The following is a 15,595-nucleotide window of genomic DNA, read 5'->3' as shown; positions in this document are numbered from 1 at the left end:
GGTCTCGTCAGAGGTTGAATGTAACGAATGGGTGGGAAAGAGCAAGGGGCAGCGGCTGTGTAGAACGAAAACACAAATCCTCAGGGGTGTGAGCGTTTCGAGATGAGTCGTATACATGTAAATGTTGGTCGTCAGTGACCGTGTGGCCTAATGGATAAGGCGTCGGACTTCGGCTCTGAAGATTACAGGTTCGAATGCTGTCACGCTTGTGTTTTTCCAGTTCTGAAAAAGAAACATACCGTTTTAATGTAGCAATTGAGCAGTACGAAACCGTCTGAATGTTGCTGTTGACCATTTTTTGCTTGGAGATGCTCTTGAGCTTGAAACACACACAGCAAGACCGGTGTTAACTAGCGAAATGGTCGGCAGAGTGCCGACACCGCGAGTTTTGACTGGCACTTGCACATCTAAAACAACGTCGGAAAGTAACTCGTTCGGCTTTTGAGTCACATAAAGTATGTGTGTTAATTTTGACGCCACTAGCTCTGCTTGTTGTCGTGCAATTTCTTTGCCTCTCAGAAAGGATTATGACATAAAAGTGAAGTACGTGACGAGTGTGACGTTAGGAAAACATTAGGCATCATGGAGAGATTCTGTATGGGACCACCGAACCCAAACGAGTACTGTGTGACGTGCTACCCGGCAAGTATTCACCGAGGTAGCCGGCTATCTCAGTCGGTAGAGCGTCAGACTCTTAATCCCAGGGTCGTGGGTTCGAGCCAGACGCTGGGCGGAACGGAATTTCGTTCCGCTGCAGGTGTAAATTACCGTTTTTCTGATTAACGAGATTTAATGGAAATAGCAACTTTAAACTTTGCCTACGTCTCTGTCAGTCGCAAGGAAACTGTATTTGAAGGTGAAGGTGATTTTGTAGACATGTGTGAAAGACTTGTTCTGAAATGCAAGTGTTGTGGTTTGGAGAGCACATCGGTTACGTGTCAGATGTGTAGCCAAGCAGTAATTTGTCGCCATAGCTGCAAATATTAGCCGGTAATATGAAGTGTTGTCAGCTAAAGTCTGATGGTGCAGACGACCGTAAGGACGAAGTACCCAAGAGTACCGCTAGGCCGCTCCTCTTTAGCTCAGTGGTAGAGCACTGGTGTAATAAACCAGGGGTTGTAAGTTCCATCCTCACAGGAGAAAGATGAATTTTGGAAATCAGTTGCGCGTCGTGGCCGTATAGCAAACAGTACCTGTGATGACGAACAATTAGCGACAGGCGTTTTTTTAAGATTTACTCTCAGATGTGATTAAGGCGAATGGCGCAGATAAAGCATTTGCCAAAGCGGTACAGCATAAGGTGGGACGAGGCAGTCTGAATTACATTTTATAGATGTATTTCTCACATATCTCAGAGCCTCTCGCGATCTTCGTCGTCGTCGTCGTCGTCGTCGTCGTCGTCGTCGTCGTCGTCGCCGCCGCCGCTTCTGCAGAAGTAGCAAATGGCCATCGTAGCAAATGCGGCGAGGGACGGCCTGCCTTCGATTCCGAATGCACAAAGTGTGTGGTCTTGTTTCTCAGTCTATATTTGGTCGGTCACGTCAGAGGTTGAATGTAACGAATGGGTGGGAAAGAGCAAGGGGCAGCGGCTGTGTAGAACGAAAACACAAATCCTCAGGGGTGTGAGCGTTTCGAGATGAGTCGTATACATGTAAATGTTGGTCGTCAGTGACCGTGTGGCCTAATGGATAAGGCATCGGACTTCGGCTCTGAAGATTACAGGTTCGAATGCTGTCACGCTTGTGTTTTTCCAGTTCTGAAAAAGAAACATACCGTTTTAATGTAGCAATTGAGCAGTACGAAACCGTCTGAATGTTGCTGTTGACCATTTTTTGCTTGGAGATGCTCTTGAGCTTGAAACACACACAGCAAGACCGGTGTTAACTAGCGAAATGGTCGGCAGAGTGCCGACACCGCGAGTTTTGACTGGCACTTGCACATCTAAAACAACGTCGGAAAGTAACTCGTTCGGCTTTTGAGTCACATAAAGTATGTGTGTTAATTTTGACGCCACTAGCTCTGCTTGTTGTCATGCAATTTCTTTGCCTCTCAGAAGTGATTATGACATAAAAGTGAAGTACGTGACGAGTGTGACGTTAGGAAAACATTAGGCATCATGGAGAGATTCTGTATGGGACCACCCAACCCAAACGAGTACTGTGTGACGTGCTACCCGGCAAGTATGCACCGAGGTAGCCGGCTATCTCAGTCGGTAGAGCGTCAGACTCTTAATCCCAGGGTCGTGGGTTCGAGCCAGACGCTGGGCGGAACGGAATTTTGTTCCGCTGCAGGTGTAAATTACCGTTTTTCTGATTAACGAGATTTAATGGAAATAGCAACTTTAAACTTTGCCTACGTCTCTGTCAGTCGCAAGGAAACTGTATTTGAAGGTGAAGGTGATTTTGTAGACATGTGTGAAAGACATGTTCTGAAATGCAAGTGTTGTGGTTTGGAGAGCACATCGGTTACGTGTCAGATGTGTAGCCAAGCAGTAATTTGTCGCCATAGCTGCAAATATTAGCCGGTAATATGAAGTGTTGTCAGCTAAAGTCTGATGGTGCAGACGACCGTAAGGACGAAGTACCCAAGAGTACCGCTAGGCCGCTCCTCTTTAGCTCAGTGTTAGAGCACTGGTCTAATAAACCAGGGGTTGTAAGTTCCATCCTCACAGGAGAAAGATGAATTTTGGAAATCAGTTGCGCGTCGTGGCCGTATAGCAAACAGTACCTGTGATGACGAACAATTAGCGACAGGCGTTTTTTTAAGATTTACTCTCAGATGTGATTAAGGCGAATGGCGCAGATAAAGCATTTGCCAAAGCGGTACAGCATAAGGTGGGACGAGGCAGTCTGAATTACATTTTATAGATGTATTTCTCACATATCTCAGAGCCTCTCGCGATCTTCGTCGTCGTCGTCGTCGTCGCCGCCGCCGCTTCTGCAGAAGTAGCAAATGGCCATCGTAGCAAATGCGGCGAGGGACGGCCTGCCTTCGATTCCGAATGCACAAAGTGTGTGGTCTTGTTTCTCAGTCTATATTTGGTCGGTCACGTCAGAGGTTGAATGTAACGAATGGGTGGGAAAGAGCAAGGGGCAGCGGCTGTGTAGAACGAAAACACAAATCCTCAGGGGTGTGAGCGTTTCGAGATGAGTCGTATACATGTAAATGTTGGTCGTCAGTGACCGTGTGGCCTAATGGATAAGGCGTCGGACTTCGGCTCTGAAGATTACAGGTTCGAATGCTGTCACGCTTGTGTTTTTCCAGTTCTGAAAAAGAAACATACCGTTTTAATGTAGCAATTGAGCAGTACGAAACCGTCTGAATGTTGCTGTTGACCATTTTTTGCTTGGAGATGCTCTTGAGCTTGAAACACACACAGCAAGACCGGTGTTAACTAGCGAAATGGTCGGCAGAGTGCCGACACCGCGAGTTTTGACTGGCACTTGCACATCTAAAACAACGTCGGAAAGTAACTCGTTCGGCTTTTGAGTCACATAAAGTATGTGTGTTAATTTTGACGCCACTAGCTCTGCTTGTTGTCATGCAATTTCTTTGCCTCTCAGAAGTGATTATGACATAAAAGTGAAGTACGTGACGAGTGTGACGTTAGGAAAATAATAGGCAGCTTGGAGAGATTCTGTATGGGACCACCCAACCCAAACGAGTACTGTGTGACGTGCTACCCGGCAATTATTCACCGAGGTAGCCGGCTATCTCAGTCGGTAGAGCGTCAGACTCTTAATCCCAGGGTCGTGGGTTCGAGCCAGACGCTGGGCGGAACGGAATTTTGTTCCGCTGCAGGTGTAAATTACCGTTTTTCTGATTAACGAGATTTAATGGAAATAGCAACTTTAAACTTTGCCTACGTCTCTGTCAGTCGCAAGGAAACTGTATTTGAAGGTGAAGGTGATTTTGTAGACATGTGTGAAAGACATGTTCTGAAATGCAAGTGTTGTGGTTTGGAGAGCACATCGGTTACGTGTCAGATGTGTAGCCAAGCAGTAATTTGTCGCCATAGCTGCAAATATTAGCCGGTAATATGAAGTGTTGTCAGCTAAAGTCTGATGGTGCAGACGACCGTAAGGACGAAGTACCCAAGAGTACCGCTAGGCCGCGGCTCTTTAGCTCAGTGGTAGAGCACTGGTCTAATAAACCAGGGGTCGTAAGTTCCATCCTCACAGGAGAAAGATGAATTTTGGAAATCAGTTGCGCGTCGTGGCCGTATAGCAAACAGTACCTGTGATGACGAACAATTAGCGACAGGCGTTTTTTTAAGATTTACTCTCAGATGTGATTAAGGCGAATGGCGCAGATAAAGCATTTGCCAAAGCGGTACAGCATAAGGTGGGACGAGGCAGTCTGAATTACATTTTATAGATGTATTTCTCACATATCTCAGAGCCTCTCGCGATCTTCGTCGTCGTCGTCGTCGTCGTCGTCGTCGTCGCCGCCGCCGCTTCTGCAGAAGTAGCAAATGGCCATCGTAGCAAATGCGGCGAGGGACGGCCTGCCTTCGATTCCGAATGCACAAAGTGTGTGGTCTTGTTTCTCAGTCTATATTTGGTCGGTCACGTCAGAGGTTGAATGTAACGAATGGGTGGGAAAGAGCAAGGGGCAGCGGCTGTGTAGAACGAAAACACAAATCCTCAGGGGTGTGAGCGTTTCGAGATGAGTCGTATACATGTAAATGTTGGTCGTCAGTGACCGTGTGGCCTAATGGATAAGGCGTCGGACTTCGGCTCTGAAGATTACAGGTTCGAATGCTGTCACGCTTGTGTTTTTCCAGTTCTGAAAAAGAAACATACCGTTTTAATGTAGCAATTGAGCAGTACGAAACCGTCTGAATGTTGCTGTTGACCATTTTTTGCTTGGAGATGCTCTTGAGCTTGAAACACACACAGCAAGACCGGTGTTAACTAGCGAAATGGTCGGCAGAGTGCCGACACCGCGAGTTTTGACTGGCACTTGCACATCTAAAACAACGTCGGAAAGTAACTCGTTCGGCTTTTGAGTCACATAAAGTATGTGTGTTAATTTTGACGCCACTAGCTCTGCTTGTTGTCATGCAATTTCTTTGCCTCTCAGAAGTGATTATGACATAAAAGTGAAGTACGTGACGAGTGTGACGTTAGGAAAACATTAGGCATCATGGAGAGATTCTGTATGGGACCACCCAACCCAAACGAGTACTGTGTGACGTGCTACCCGGCAAGTATGCACCGAGGTAGCCGGCTATCTCAGTCGGTAGAGCGTCAGACTCTTAATCCCAGGGTCGTGGGTTCGAGCCAGACGCTGGGCGGAACGGAATTTTGTTCCGCTGCAGGTGTAAATTACCGTTTTTCTGATTAACGAGATTTAATGGAAATAGCAACTTTAAACTTTGCCTACGTCTCTGTCAGTCGCAAGGAAACTGTATTTGAAGGTGAAGGTGATTTTGTAGACATGTGTGAAAGACATGTTCTGAAATGCAAGTGTTGTGGTTTGGAGAGCACATCGGTTACGTGTCAGATGTGTAGCCAAGCAGTAATTTGTCGCCATAGCTGCAAATATTAGCCGGTAATATGAAGTGTTGTCAGCTAAAGTCTGATGGTGCAGACGACCGTAAGGACGAAGTACCCAAGAGTACCGCTAGGCCGCTCCTCTTTAGCTCAGTGTTAGAGCACTGGTCTAATAAACCAGGGGTTGTAAGTTCCATCCTCACAGGAGAAAGATGAATTTTGGAAATCAGTTGCGCGTCGTGGCCGTATAGCAAACAGTACCTGTGATGACGAACAATTAGCGACAGGCGTTTTTTTAAGATTTACTCTCAGATGTGATTAAGGCGAATGGCGCAGATAAAGCATTTGCCAAAGCGGTACAGCATAAGGTGGGACGAGGCAGTCTGAATTACATTTTATAGATGTATTTCTCACATATCTCAGAGCCTCTCGCGATCTTCGTCGTCGTCGTCGTCGTCGCCGCCGCCGCTTCTGCAGAAGTAGCAAATGGCCATCGTAGCAAATGCGGCGAGGGACGGCCTGCCTTCGATTCCGAATGCACAAAGTGTGTGGTCTTGTTTCTCAGTCTATATTTGGTCGGTCACGTCAGAGGTTGAATGTAACGAATGGGTGGGAAAGAGCAAGGGGCAGCGGCTGTGTAGAACGAAAACACAAATCCTCAGGGGTGTGAGCGTTTCGAGATGAGTCGTATACATGTAAATGTTGGTCGTCAGTGACCGTGTGGCCTAATGGATAAGGCGTCGGACTTCGGCTCTGAAGATTACAGGTTCGAATGCTGTCACGCTTGTGTTTTTCCAGTTCTGAAAAAGAAACATACCGTTTTAATGTAGCAATTGAGCAGTACGAAACCGTCTGAATGTTGCTGTTGACCATTTTTTGCTTGGAGATGCTCTTGAGCTTGAAACACACACAGCAAGACCGGTGTTAACTAGCGAAATGGTCGGCAGAGTGCCGACACCGCGAGTTTTGACTGGCACTTGCACATCTAAAACAACGTCGGAAAGTAACTCGTTCGGCTTTTGAGTCACATAAAGTATGTGTGTTAATTTTGACGCCACTAGCTCTGCTTGTTGTCATGCAATTTCTTTGCCTCTCAGAAGTGATTATGACATAAAAGTGAAGTACGTGACGAGTGTGACGTTAGGAAAATAATAGGCAGCTTGGAGAGATTCTGTATGGGACCACCCAACCCAAACGAGTACTGTGTGACGTGCTACCCGGCAATTATTCACCGAGGTAGCCGGCTATCTCAGTCGGTAGAGCGTCAGACTCTTAATCCCAGGGTCGTGGGTTCGAGCCAGACGCTGGGCGGAACGGAATTTTGTTCCGCTGCAGGTGTAAATTACCGTTTTTCTGATTAACGAGATTTAATGGAAATAGCAACTTTAAACTTTGCCTAGGTCTCTGTCAGTCGCAAGGAAACTGTATTTGAAGGTGAAGGTGATTTTGTAGACATGTGTGAAAGACATGTTCTGAAATGCAAGTGTTGTGGTTTGGAGAGCACATCGGTTACGTGTCAGATGTGTAGCCAAGCAGTAATTTGTCGCCATAGCTGCAAATATTAGCCGGTAATATGAAGTGTTGTCAGCTAAAGTCTGATGGTGCAGACGACCGTAAGGACGAAGTACCCAAGAGTACCGCTAGGCCGCGGCTCTTTAGCTCAGTGGTAGAGCACTGGTCTAATAAACCAGGGGTCGTAAGTTCCATCCTCACAGGAGAAAGATGAATTTTGGAAATCAGTTGCGCGTCGTGGCCGTATAGCAAACAGTACCTGTGATGACGAACAATTAGCGACAGGCGTTTTTTTAAGATTTACTCTCAGATGTGATTAAGGCGAATGGCGCAGATAAAGCATTTGCCAAAGCGGTACAGCATAAGGTGGGACGAGGCAGTCTGAATTACATTTTATAGATGTATTTCTCACATATCTCAGAGCCTCTCGCGATCTTCGTCGTCGTCGTCGTCGTCGTCGTCGTCGTCGCCGCCGCCGCTTCTGCAGAAGTAGCAAATGGCCATCGTAGCAAATGCGGCGAGGGACGGCCTGCCTTCGATTCCGAATGCACAAAGTGTGTGGTCTTGTTTCTCAGTCTATATTAGGTCGGTCACGTCAGAGGTTGAATGTAACGAATGGGTGGGAAAGAGCAAGGGGCAGCGGCTGTGTAGAACGAAAACACAAATCCTCAGGGGTGTGAGCGTTTCGAGATGAGTCGTATACATGTAAATGTTGGTCGTCAGTGACCGTGTGGCCTAATGGATAAGGCGTCGGACTTCGGCTCTGAAGATTACAGGTTCGAATGCTGTCACGCTTGTGTTTTTCCAGTTCTGAAAAAGAAACATACCGTTTTAATGTAGCAATTGAGCAGTACGAAACCGTCTGAATGTTGCTGTTGACCATTTTTTGCTTGGAGATGCTCTTGAGCTTGAAACACACACAGCAAGACCGGTGTTAACTAGCGAAATGGTCGGCAGAGTGCCGACACCGCGAGTTTTGACTGGCACTTGCACATCTAAAACAACGTCGGAAAGTAACTCGTTCGGCTTTTGAGTCACATAAAGTATGTGTGTTAATTTTGACGCCACTAGCTCTGCTTGTTGTCATGCAATTTCTTTGCCTCTCAGAAATGATTATGACATAAAAGTGAAGTACGTGACGAGTGTGACGTTAGGAAAACATTAGGCATCATGGAGAGATTCTGTATGGGACCACCCAACCCAAACGAGTACTGTGTGACGTGCTACCCGGCAAGTATTCACCGAGGTAGCCGGCTATCTCAGTCGGTAGAGCGTCAGACTCTTAATCCCAGGGTCGTGGGTTCGAGCCAGACGCTGGGCGGAACGGAATTTTGTTCCGCTGCAGGTGTAAATTACCGTTTTTCTGATTAACGAGATTTAATGGAAATAGCAACTTTAAACTTTGCCTACGTCTCTGTCAGTCGCAAGGAAACTGTATTTGAAGGTGAAGGTGATTTTGTAGACATGTGTGAAAGACATGTTCTGAAATGCAAGTGTTGTGGTTTGGAGAGCACATCGGTTACGTGTCAGATGTGTAGCCAAGCAGTAATTTGTCGCCATAGCTGCAAATATTAGCCGGTAATATGAAGTGTTGTCAGCTAAAGTCTGATGGTGCAGACGACCGTAAGGACGAAGTACCCAAGAGTACCGCTAGGCCGCTCCTCTTTAGCTCAGTGTTAGAGCACTGGTCTAATAAACCAGGGGTTGTAAGTTCCATCCTCACAGGAGAAAGATGAATTTTGGAAATCAGTTGCGCGTCGTGGTCGTATAGCAAACAGTACCTGTGATGACGAACAATTAGCGACAGGCGTTTTTTTAAGATTTACTCTCAGATGTGATTAAGGCGAATGGCGCAGATAAAGCATTTGCCAAAGCGGTACAGCATAAGGTGGGACGAGGCAGTCTGAATTACATTTTATAGATGTATTTCTCACATATCTCAGAGCCTCTCGCGATCTTCGTCGTCGTCGTCGTCGTCGCCGTCGCCGCCGCCGCTTCTGCAGAAGTAGCAAATGGCCATCGTAGCAAATGCGGCGAGGGACGGCCTGCCTTCGATTCCGAATGCACAAAGTGTGTGGTCTTGTTTCTCAGTCTATATTTGGTCGGTCACGTCAGAGGTTGAATGTAACGAATGGGTGGGAAAGAGCAAGGGGCAGCGGCTGTGTAGAACGAAAACGCAAATCCTCATGGGTGTGAGCGTTTCGAGATGAGTCGTATACATGTAAATGTTGGTCGTCAGTGACCGTGTGGCCTAATGGATAAGGCGTCGGACTTCGGCTCTGAAGATTACAGGTTCGAATGCTGTCACGCTTGTGTTTTTCCAGTTCTGAAAAAGAAACATACCGTTTTAATGTAGCAATTGAGCAGTACGAAACCGTCTGAATGTTGCTGTTGACCATTTTTTGCTTGGAGATGCTCTTGAGCTTGAAACACACACAGCAAGACCGGTGTTAACTAGCGAAATGGTCGGCAGAGTGCCGACACCGCGAGTTTTGACTGGCACTTGCACATCTAAAACAACGTCGGAAAGTAACTCGTTCGGCTTTTGAGTCACATAAAGTATGTGTGTTAATTTTGACGCCACTAGCTCTGCTTGTTGTCATGCAATTTCTTTGCCTCTCAGAAATGATTATGACATAAAAGTGAAGTACGTGACGAGTGTGACGTTAGGAAAACATTAGGCAGCATGGAGAGATTCTGTATGGGACCACCCAACCCAAACGAGTACTGTGTGACGTGCTACCCGGCAAGTATTCACCGAGGTAGCCGGCTATCTCAGTCGGTAGAGCGTCAGACTGTTAATCCCATGGTCGTGGGTTCGAGCCAGACGCTGGGCGGAACGGAATTTCGTTCCGCTGCTGGTGTAAATTACCGTTTTTCTGATTAACGAGATTTAATGGAAATAGCAACTTTAAACTTTGCCTACGTCTCTGTCAGTCGCAAGGAAACTGTATATGAAGGTGAAGGTGATTTTGTAGACATGTGTGAAAGACATGTTCTGAAATGCAAGTGTTGTGGTTTGGAGAGCACATCGGTTACGTGTCAGATGTGTAGCCAAGCAGTAATTTGTCGCCATAGCTGCAAATATTAGCCGGTAATATGAAGTGTTGTCAGCTAAAGTCTGATGATGCAGACGACCGTAAGGACGAAGTACCCAAGAGTACCGCTGGGCCGCGCCTCTTTAGCTCAGTGGTAGAGCACTGGTCTAATAAACCAGGGGTCGTAAGTTCCATCCTCACAGGAGAAAGATGAATTTTGGAAATCAGTTGCGCGTCGTGGCCATATAGCAAACAGTACCTGTGATGACGAACAATTAGCTACAGGCGTTTTTTTAAGAATCACTCTCAGATGCGATTAAGGCGAATGGCGCAGATAAAGGATTTGCCAAAGCGGTACAGCATAAGGTGGGACGAGGCAGTCTGAATTACATTTTATAGATGTATTTCTCACATATCTCAGAGCCTCTCGCGATATTCGTCGTCGTCGTCGTCGTCGTCGTCGCCGCCGCCGCCGCTTCTGCAGAAGTAGCAAATGGCAATCGTAGCAAATGCGGCGAGGGTCGCCCTGCCTTCGATTCCGAATGCACAAAGTGTGTGGTCTTGTTTCTCAGTCTATATTTGGTCGGTCACGTCAGAGGTTGAATGTAACGAATGGGTGGGAAAGAGCAAGGGGCAGCGGCTGTGTAGAACGAAAACGCAAATCCTCATGGGTGTGAGCGTTTCGAGATGAGTCGTATACATGTAAATGTTGGTCGTCAGTGACCGTGTGCCCTAATGGATAAGGCGTCGGACTTCGGATCTGATGATTACAGGTTCGAATGCTGTCACGCTTGTGTTTTTCCAGTTCTGAAAAAGAAACATAACGTTTTAATGTAGCAATTGAGCAGTACGAAACCGTCTGAATGTTGCTGTTGACCATTTTTTGCTTGGAGATGCTCTTGAGCTTGAAACACACACAACAAGACCGGTGTTAACTATCGAAATGGTCGGCAGAGTGCCGACACAGCGAGTTTTGACTATCACTTGCACATCTAAAACAACGTCGGAAAGTAACTCGTTCGGCTTTTGAGTTACATAAAGTATGTGTGTTAATTTTGACGCCACTAGCTCTGCTTGTTGTCATGCAATTTCTTTACCTCTCAGAAATGATTATGACATAAAAGTGAAGTACGTGACGAGTGTGACGTTAGGAAAACATTAGGCATCATGGGGAGATTCTGTATGGGACCACCCAACCCAAACGAGTACTGTGTGACGTGCTACCCGGCAGGTTTTCACCGAGGTAGCCGGCTAGCTCAGTCGGTAGAGCGTCAGACTCTTAATCCCAGGGTCGTGGTTTCGAGCCAGACGCTGGGCGGAACGGAATTTTGTTCCGCTGCAAGTGTAAATTACCGTTTTTCTGATTAACGAGATTTAATGGAAATAGCAACTTTAAACTTTGCCTACGTCTCTGTCAGTCGCAAGGAATCTGTATTTGAAGGTGAAGGTGATTTTGTAGACATGTGTGAAAGACATGTTCTGAAATGCAAGTGTTGTTGTTTGGAGAGCACATCGGTTACGTGTCAGATGTGTAGCCAAGCAGTAATTTGTCGCCATAGCTGCAAATATTAGCCGGTAAAATGAAGTGTTGTCAGCTAAAGTCTGATGATGCAGACGACCGTAAGGACGAAGTACCCAAGAGTACCACAAGGCCGCGCCTATTTAGCTCAGTGGTAGAGCACTGGTCTAATAAACCAGGGGTTGTAAGTTCCATCCTCACAGGAGAAAGATGAATTTTGGAAATCAGTTGCGCGTCGTGGCCGTATAGCAAACAGTACCTGTGATGACGAACAATTAGCGACAGGCGTTTTTTTAAGAATCACTCTCAGATGCGATTAAGGCGAATGGCGCAGATAAAGCATTTGCCAAAGCGGTACAGCATAAGGTGGGACGAGGCAGTCTGAATTACATTTTATAGATGTATTTCTCACATATCTCAGAGCCTCTCGCGATATTCGTCGTCGTCGTCGTCGTCGCCGCCGCCGCCGCCGCCGCTTCTGCAGAAGTAGCAAATGGCAATCGTAGCAAATGCGGCGAGGGTCGCCCTGCCTTCGATTCCGAATGCACAAAGTGTGTGGTCTTGTTTCTCAGTCTATATTTGGTCGGTCACGTCAGAGGTTGAATGTAACGAATGGGTGGGAAAGAGCAAGGGGCAGCGGCTGTGTAGAACGAAAATTCAAATCCTCAGGGGTGTGAGCGTTTCGAGATGAGTCGTATACATGTAAATGTTGGTCGTCAGTGACCGTGTGGCCTAATGGATAAGGCGTCGGACTTCGGATCTGATGATTACAGGTTCGAATGCTGTCACGCTTGTGTTTTTCCAGTTCTGAAAAAGAAACATAACGTTTTAATGTAGCAATTGAGCAGTACGAAACCGTCTGAATGTTGCTGTTGACCATTTTTTGCTTGGAGATGCTCTTGAGCTTGAAACACACACAACAAGACCGGTGTTAACTATCGAAATGGTCGGCCGAGTGCCGACACAGCGAGTTTTGACTATCACTTGCACATCTAAAACAACGTCGGAAAGTAACTCGTTCGGCTTTTGAGTCACATAAAGTATGTGTGTTAATTTTGACGCCACTAGCTCTGCATGTTGTCATGCAATTTCTTTACCTCTCAGAAATGATTATGACATAAAAGTGAAGTACGTGACGAGTGTGACGTTAGGAAAACATTAGGCATCATGGGGAGATTCTGTATGGGACCACCCAACCCAAACGAGTACTGTGTGACGTGCTACCCGGCAGGTATTCACCGAGGTAGCCGGCTAGCTCAGTCGGTAGAGCGTCAGACTCTTAATCCCAGGGTCGTGGGTTCGAGCCAGACGCTGGGCGGAACGGTATTTTGTTCCGCTGCAAGTGTAAATTACCGTTTTTCTGATTAACGAGATTTAATGGAAATAGCAACTTTAAACTTTGCCTACGTCTCTGTCAGTCGCAAGGAAACTGTATTTGAAGGAGAAGGTGATTTTGTAGACATGTGTGAAAGACATGTTCTGAAATGCAAGTGTTGTGGTTTGGAGAGCACATCGGTTACGTGTCAGATGTGTAGCCAAGCAGTAATTTGTCGCCATAGCTGCAAATATTAGCCGGTAATATGAAGTGTTGTCAGCTAAAGTCTGATGGTGCAGACGACCGTAAGGACGAAGTACCCAAGAGTACCGCTAGGCCGCTCCTCTTTAGCTCAGTGGTAGAGCACTGGTCTAATAAACCAGGGGTTGTAAGTTCCATCCTCACAGGAGAAAGATGAATTTTGGAAATCAGTTGCGCGTCGTGGCCGTATAGCAAACAGTACCTGTGATGACGAACAATTAGCGACAGGCGTTTTTTTAAGATTTACTCTCAGATGTGATTAAGGCGAATGGCGCAGATAAAGCATTTGCCAAAGCGGTACAGCATAAGGTGGGACGAGGCAGTCTGAATTACATTTTATAGATGTATTTCTCACATATCTCAGAGCCTCTCGCGATCTTCGTCGTCGTCGTCGTCGTCGTCGTCGTCGTCGTCGTCGTCGTCGTCGCCGCCGCCGCTTCTGCAGAAGTAACAAATGGCCATCGTAGCAAATGCGGCGAGGGACGGCCTGCCTTCGATTCCGAATGCACAAATTGTGTGGTCTTGTTTCTCAGTCTATATTTGGTCGGTCTCGTCAGAGGTTGAATGTAACGAATGGGTGGGAAAGAGCAAGGGGCAGCGGCTGTGTAGAACGAAAACACAAATCCTCAGGGGTGTGAGCGTTTCGAGATGAGTCGTATACATGTAAATGTTGGTCGTCAGTGACCGTGTGGCCTAATGGATAAGGGGTCGGACTTCGGCTCTGAAGATTACAGGTTCGAATGCTGTCACGCTTGTGTTTTTCCAGTTCTGAAAAAGAAGCATACCGCTATAATGTAGCAATTGAGCAGTACGAAACCGTCTGAATGTTGCTGTTGACCATTTTTTGCTTGGAGATGCTCTTGAGCTTGAAACACACACAGCAAGACCGGTGTTAACTAGCGAAATGGTCGGCAGAGTGCCGACACCGCGAGTTTTGACTGGCACTTGCGCATCTAAAACAACGTCGGAAAGTAACTCGTTCGGCTTTTGACTCACATAAAGTATGTGTGTTAATTTTGACGCCACTAGCTCTGCTTGTTGTCATGCAATTTCTTTGCCTCTCAGAAATGATTATGACATAAAAGTGAAGTACGTGACGAGTGTGACGTTAGGAAAACATTAGGCAGCATGGAGAGATGCTGTATGGGACCACCCAACCCAAACGAGTACTGTGTGACGTGCTACCCGGCAAGTACTCACCGAGGTAGCCGGCTATCTCAGTCGGTAGAGCGTCAGGCACTTTATCCCACCGTCGTGGGTTCGAGCCAGACGCTGGGCGGAACGGAATTTTGTTCCGCTGCAAGTGTAAATTACCGTTTTTCTGATTAACGAGATTTAATGGAAATAGCAACTTTAAACTTTGCCTACGTCTCTGTCAGTCGCAAGGAAGCTGTATTTGAAGGTGAAGGTGATTTTGTAGACATGTGTGAAAGACATGTTCTGAAATGCAAGTGTTGTTGTTTGGAGAGCACATCGGTTACGTGTCAGATGTGTAGCCAAGCAGTAATTTGTCGCCATAGCTGCAAATATTAGCCGGTAATATGAAGTGTTGTCAGCTAAAGTCTGATGATGCAGACGACCGTAAGGACGAAGTACCCAAGAGTACTGCTAGGCCGCGCCTCTTTAGCTCAGTGGTAGAGCACTGGTCTAATAAACCAGGGGTCGTAAGTTCCATCCTCACAGGAGAAAGATGAATTTTGGAAACCAGTTGCGCGTCGTGGCCGTATAGCAAACAGTACCTGTGATGACGAACAATTAGCGACAGGCGTTTTTTTAAGAATCACTCTCAGATGCGATTAAGGCGAATGGCGCAGATAAAGCATTTGCCAAAGCGGTACAGCATAAGGTGGGACGAGGCAGTCTGAATTACATTTTATAGATGTATTTCTCACATATCTCAGAGCCTCTCGCGATATTCGTCGTCGTCGTCGTCGCCGCCGCCGCCGCCGCCGCTTCTGCAGAAGTAGCAAATGGCAATCGTAGCAAATGCGGCGAGGGACGCCCTGCCTTCGATTCCGAATGCACAAAGTGTGTGGTCTTGTTTCTCAGTCTATATTTGGTCGGTCTCGTCAGAGGTTGAATGTAACGAATGGGTGGGAAAGAGCAAGGGGCAGCTGCTGTGTAGAACGAAAACACAAATCCTCAGGGGTGTGAGCGTTTCGAGATGAGTCGTATACATGTAAATGTTGGTCGTCAGTGACCGTGTGGCCTAATGGATAAGGCGTCGGACTTCGGATCTGATGATTACAGGTTCGAATGCTGTCACGCTTGTGTTTTTCCAGTTCTGAAAAAGAAACATAACGTTTTAATGTAGCAATTGAGCAGTACGAAACCGTCTGAATGTTGCTGTTGACCATTTTTTGCTTGGAGATGCTCTTGAGCTTGAAACACACACAACAAGACCGGTGGTAACTATCGAAATGGTCGGCAGAGTGCCGACACAGCGAGTTTT

General features: G+C 46.8%; 1 non-coding gene across 1 annotated transcript; it reads left to right on the top strand.

Moving 5' to 3' along the window:
- Positions 1 to 13,223: 13,223 nt before the first annotated feature.
- On the top strand, positions 13,224 to 13,295 carry Trnai-aau (transfer RNA isoleucine (anticodon AAU)). Its single transcript has one exon. It is a non-coding gene; the product is annotated as a tRNA-Ile (tRNA).
- Positions 13,296 to 15,595: the final 2,300 nt, after the last annotated feature.

Source organism: Schistocerca gregaria, chromosome 6, assembly GCF_023897955.1.
Source record: "Schistocerca gregaria isolate iqSchGreg1 chromosome 6, iqSchGreg1.2, whole genome shotgun sequence".
In the NCBI taxonomy this organism is placed as follows: domain Eukaryota; kingdom Metazoa; phylum Arthropoda; class Insecta; order Orthoptera; family Acrididae; genus Schistocerca; species Schistocerca gregaria.
The sequence above is the reverse complement of the archived record's forward strand: the minus strand, read 5'-3'. Positions and strand labels throughout refer to the sequence as shown.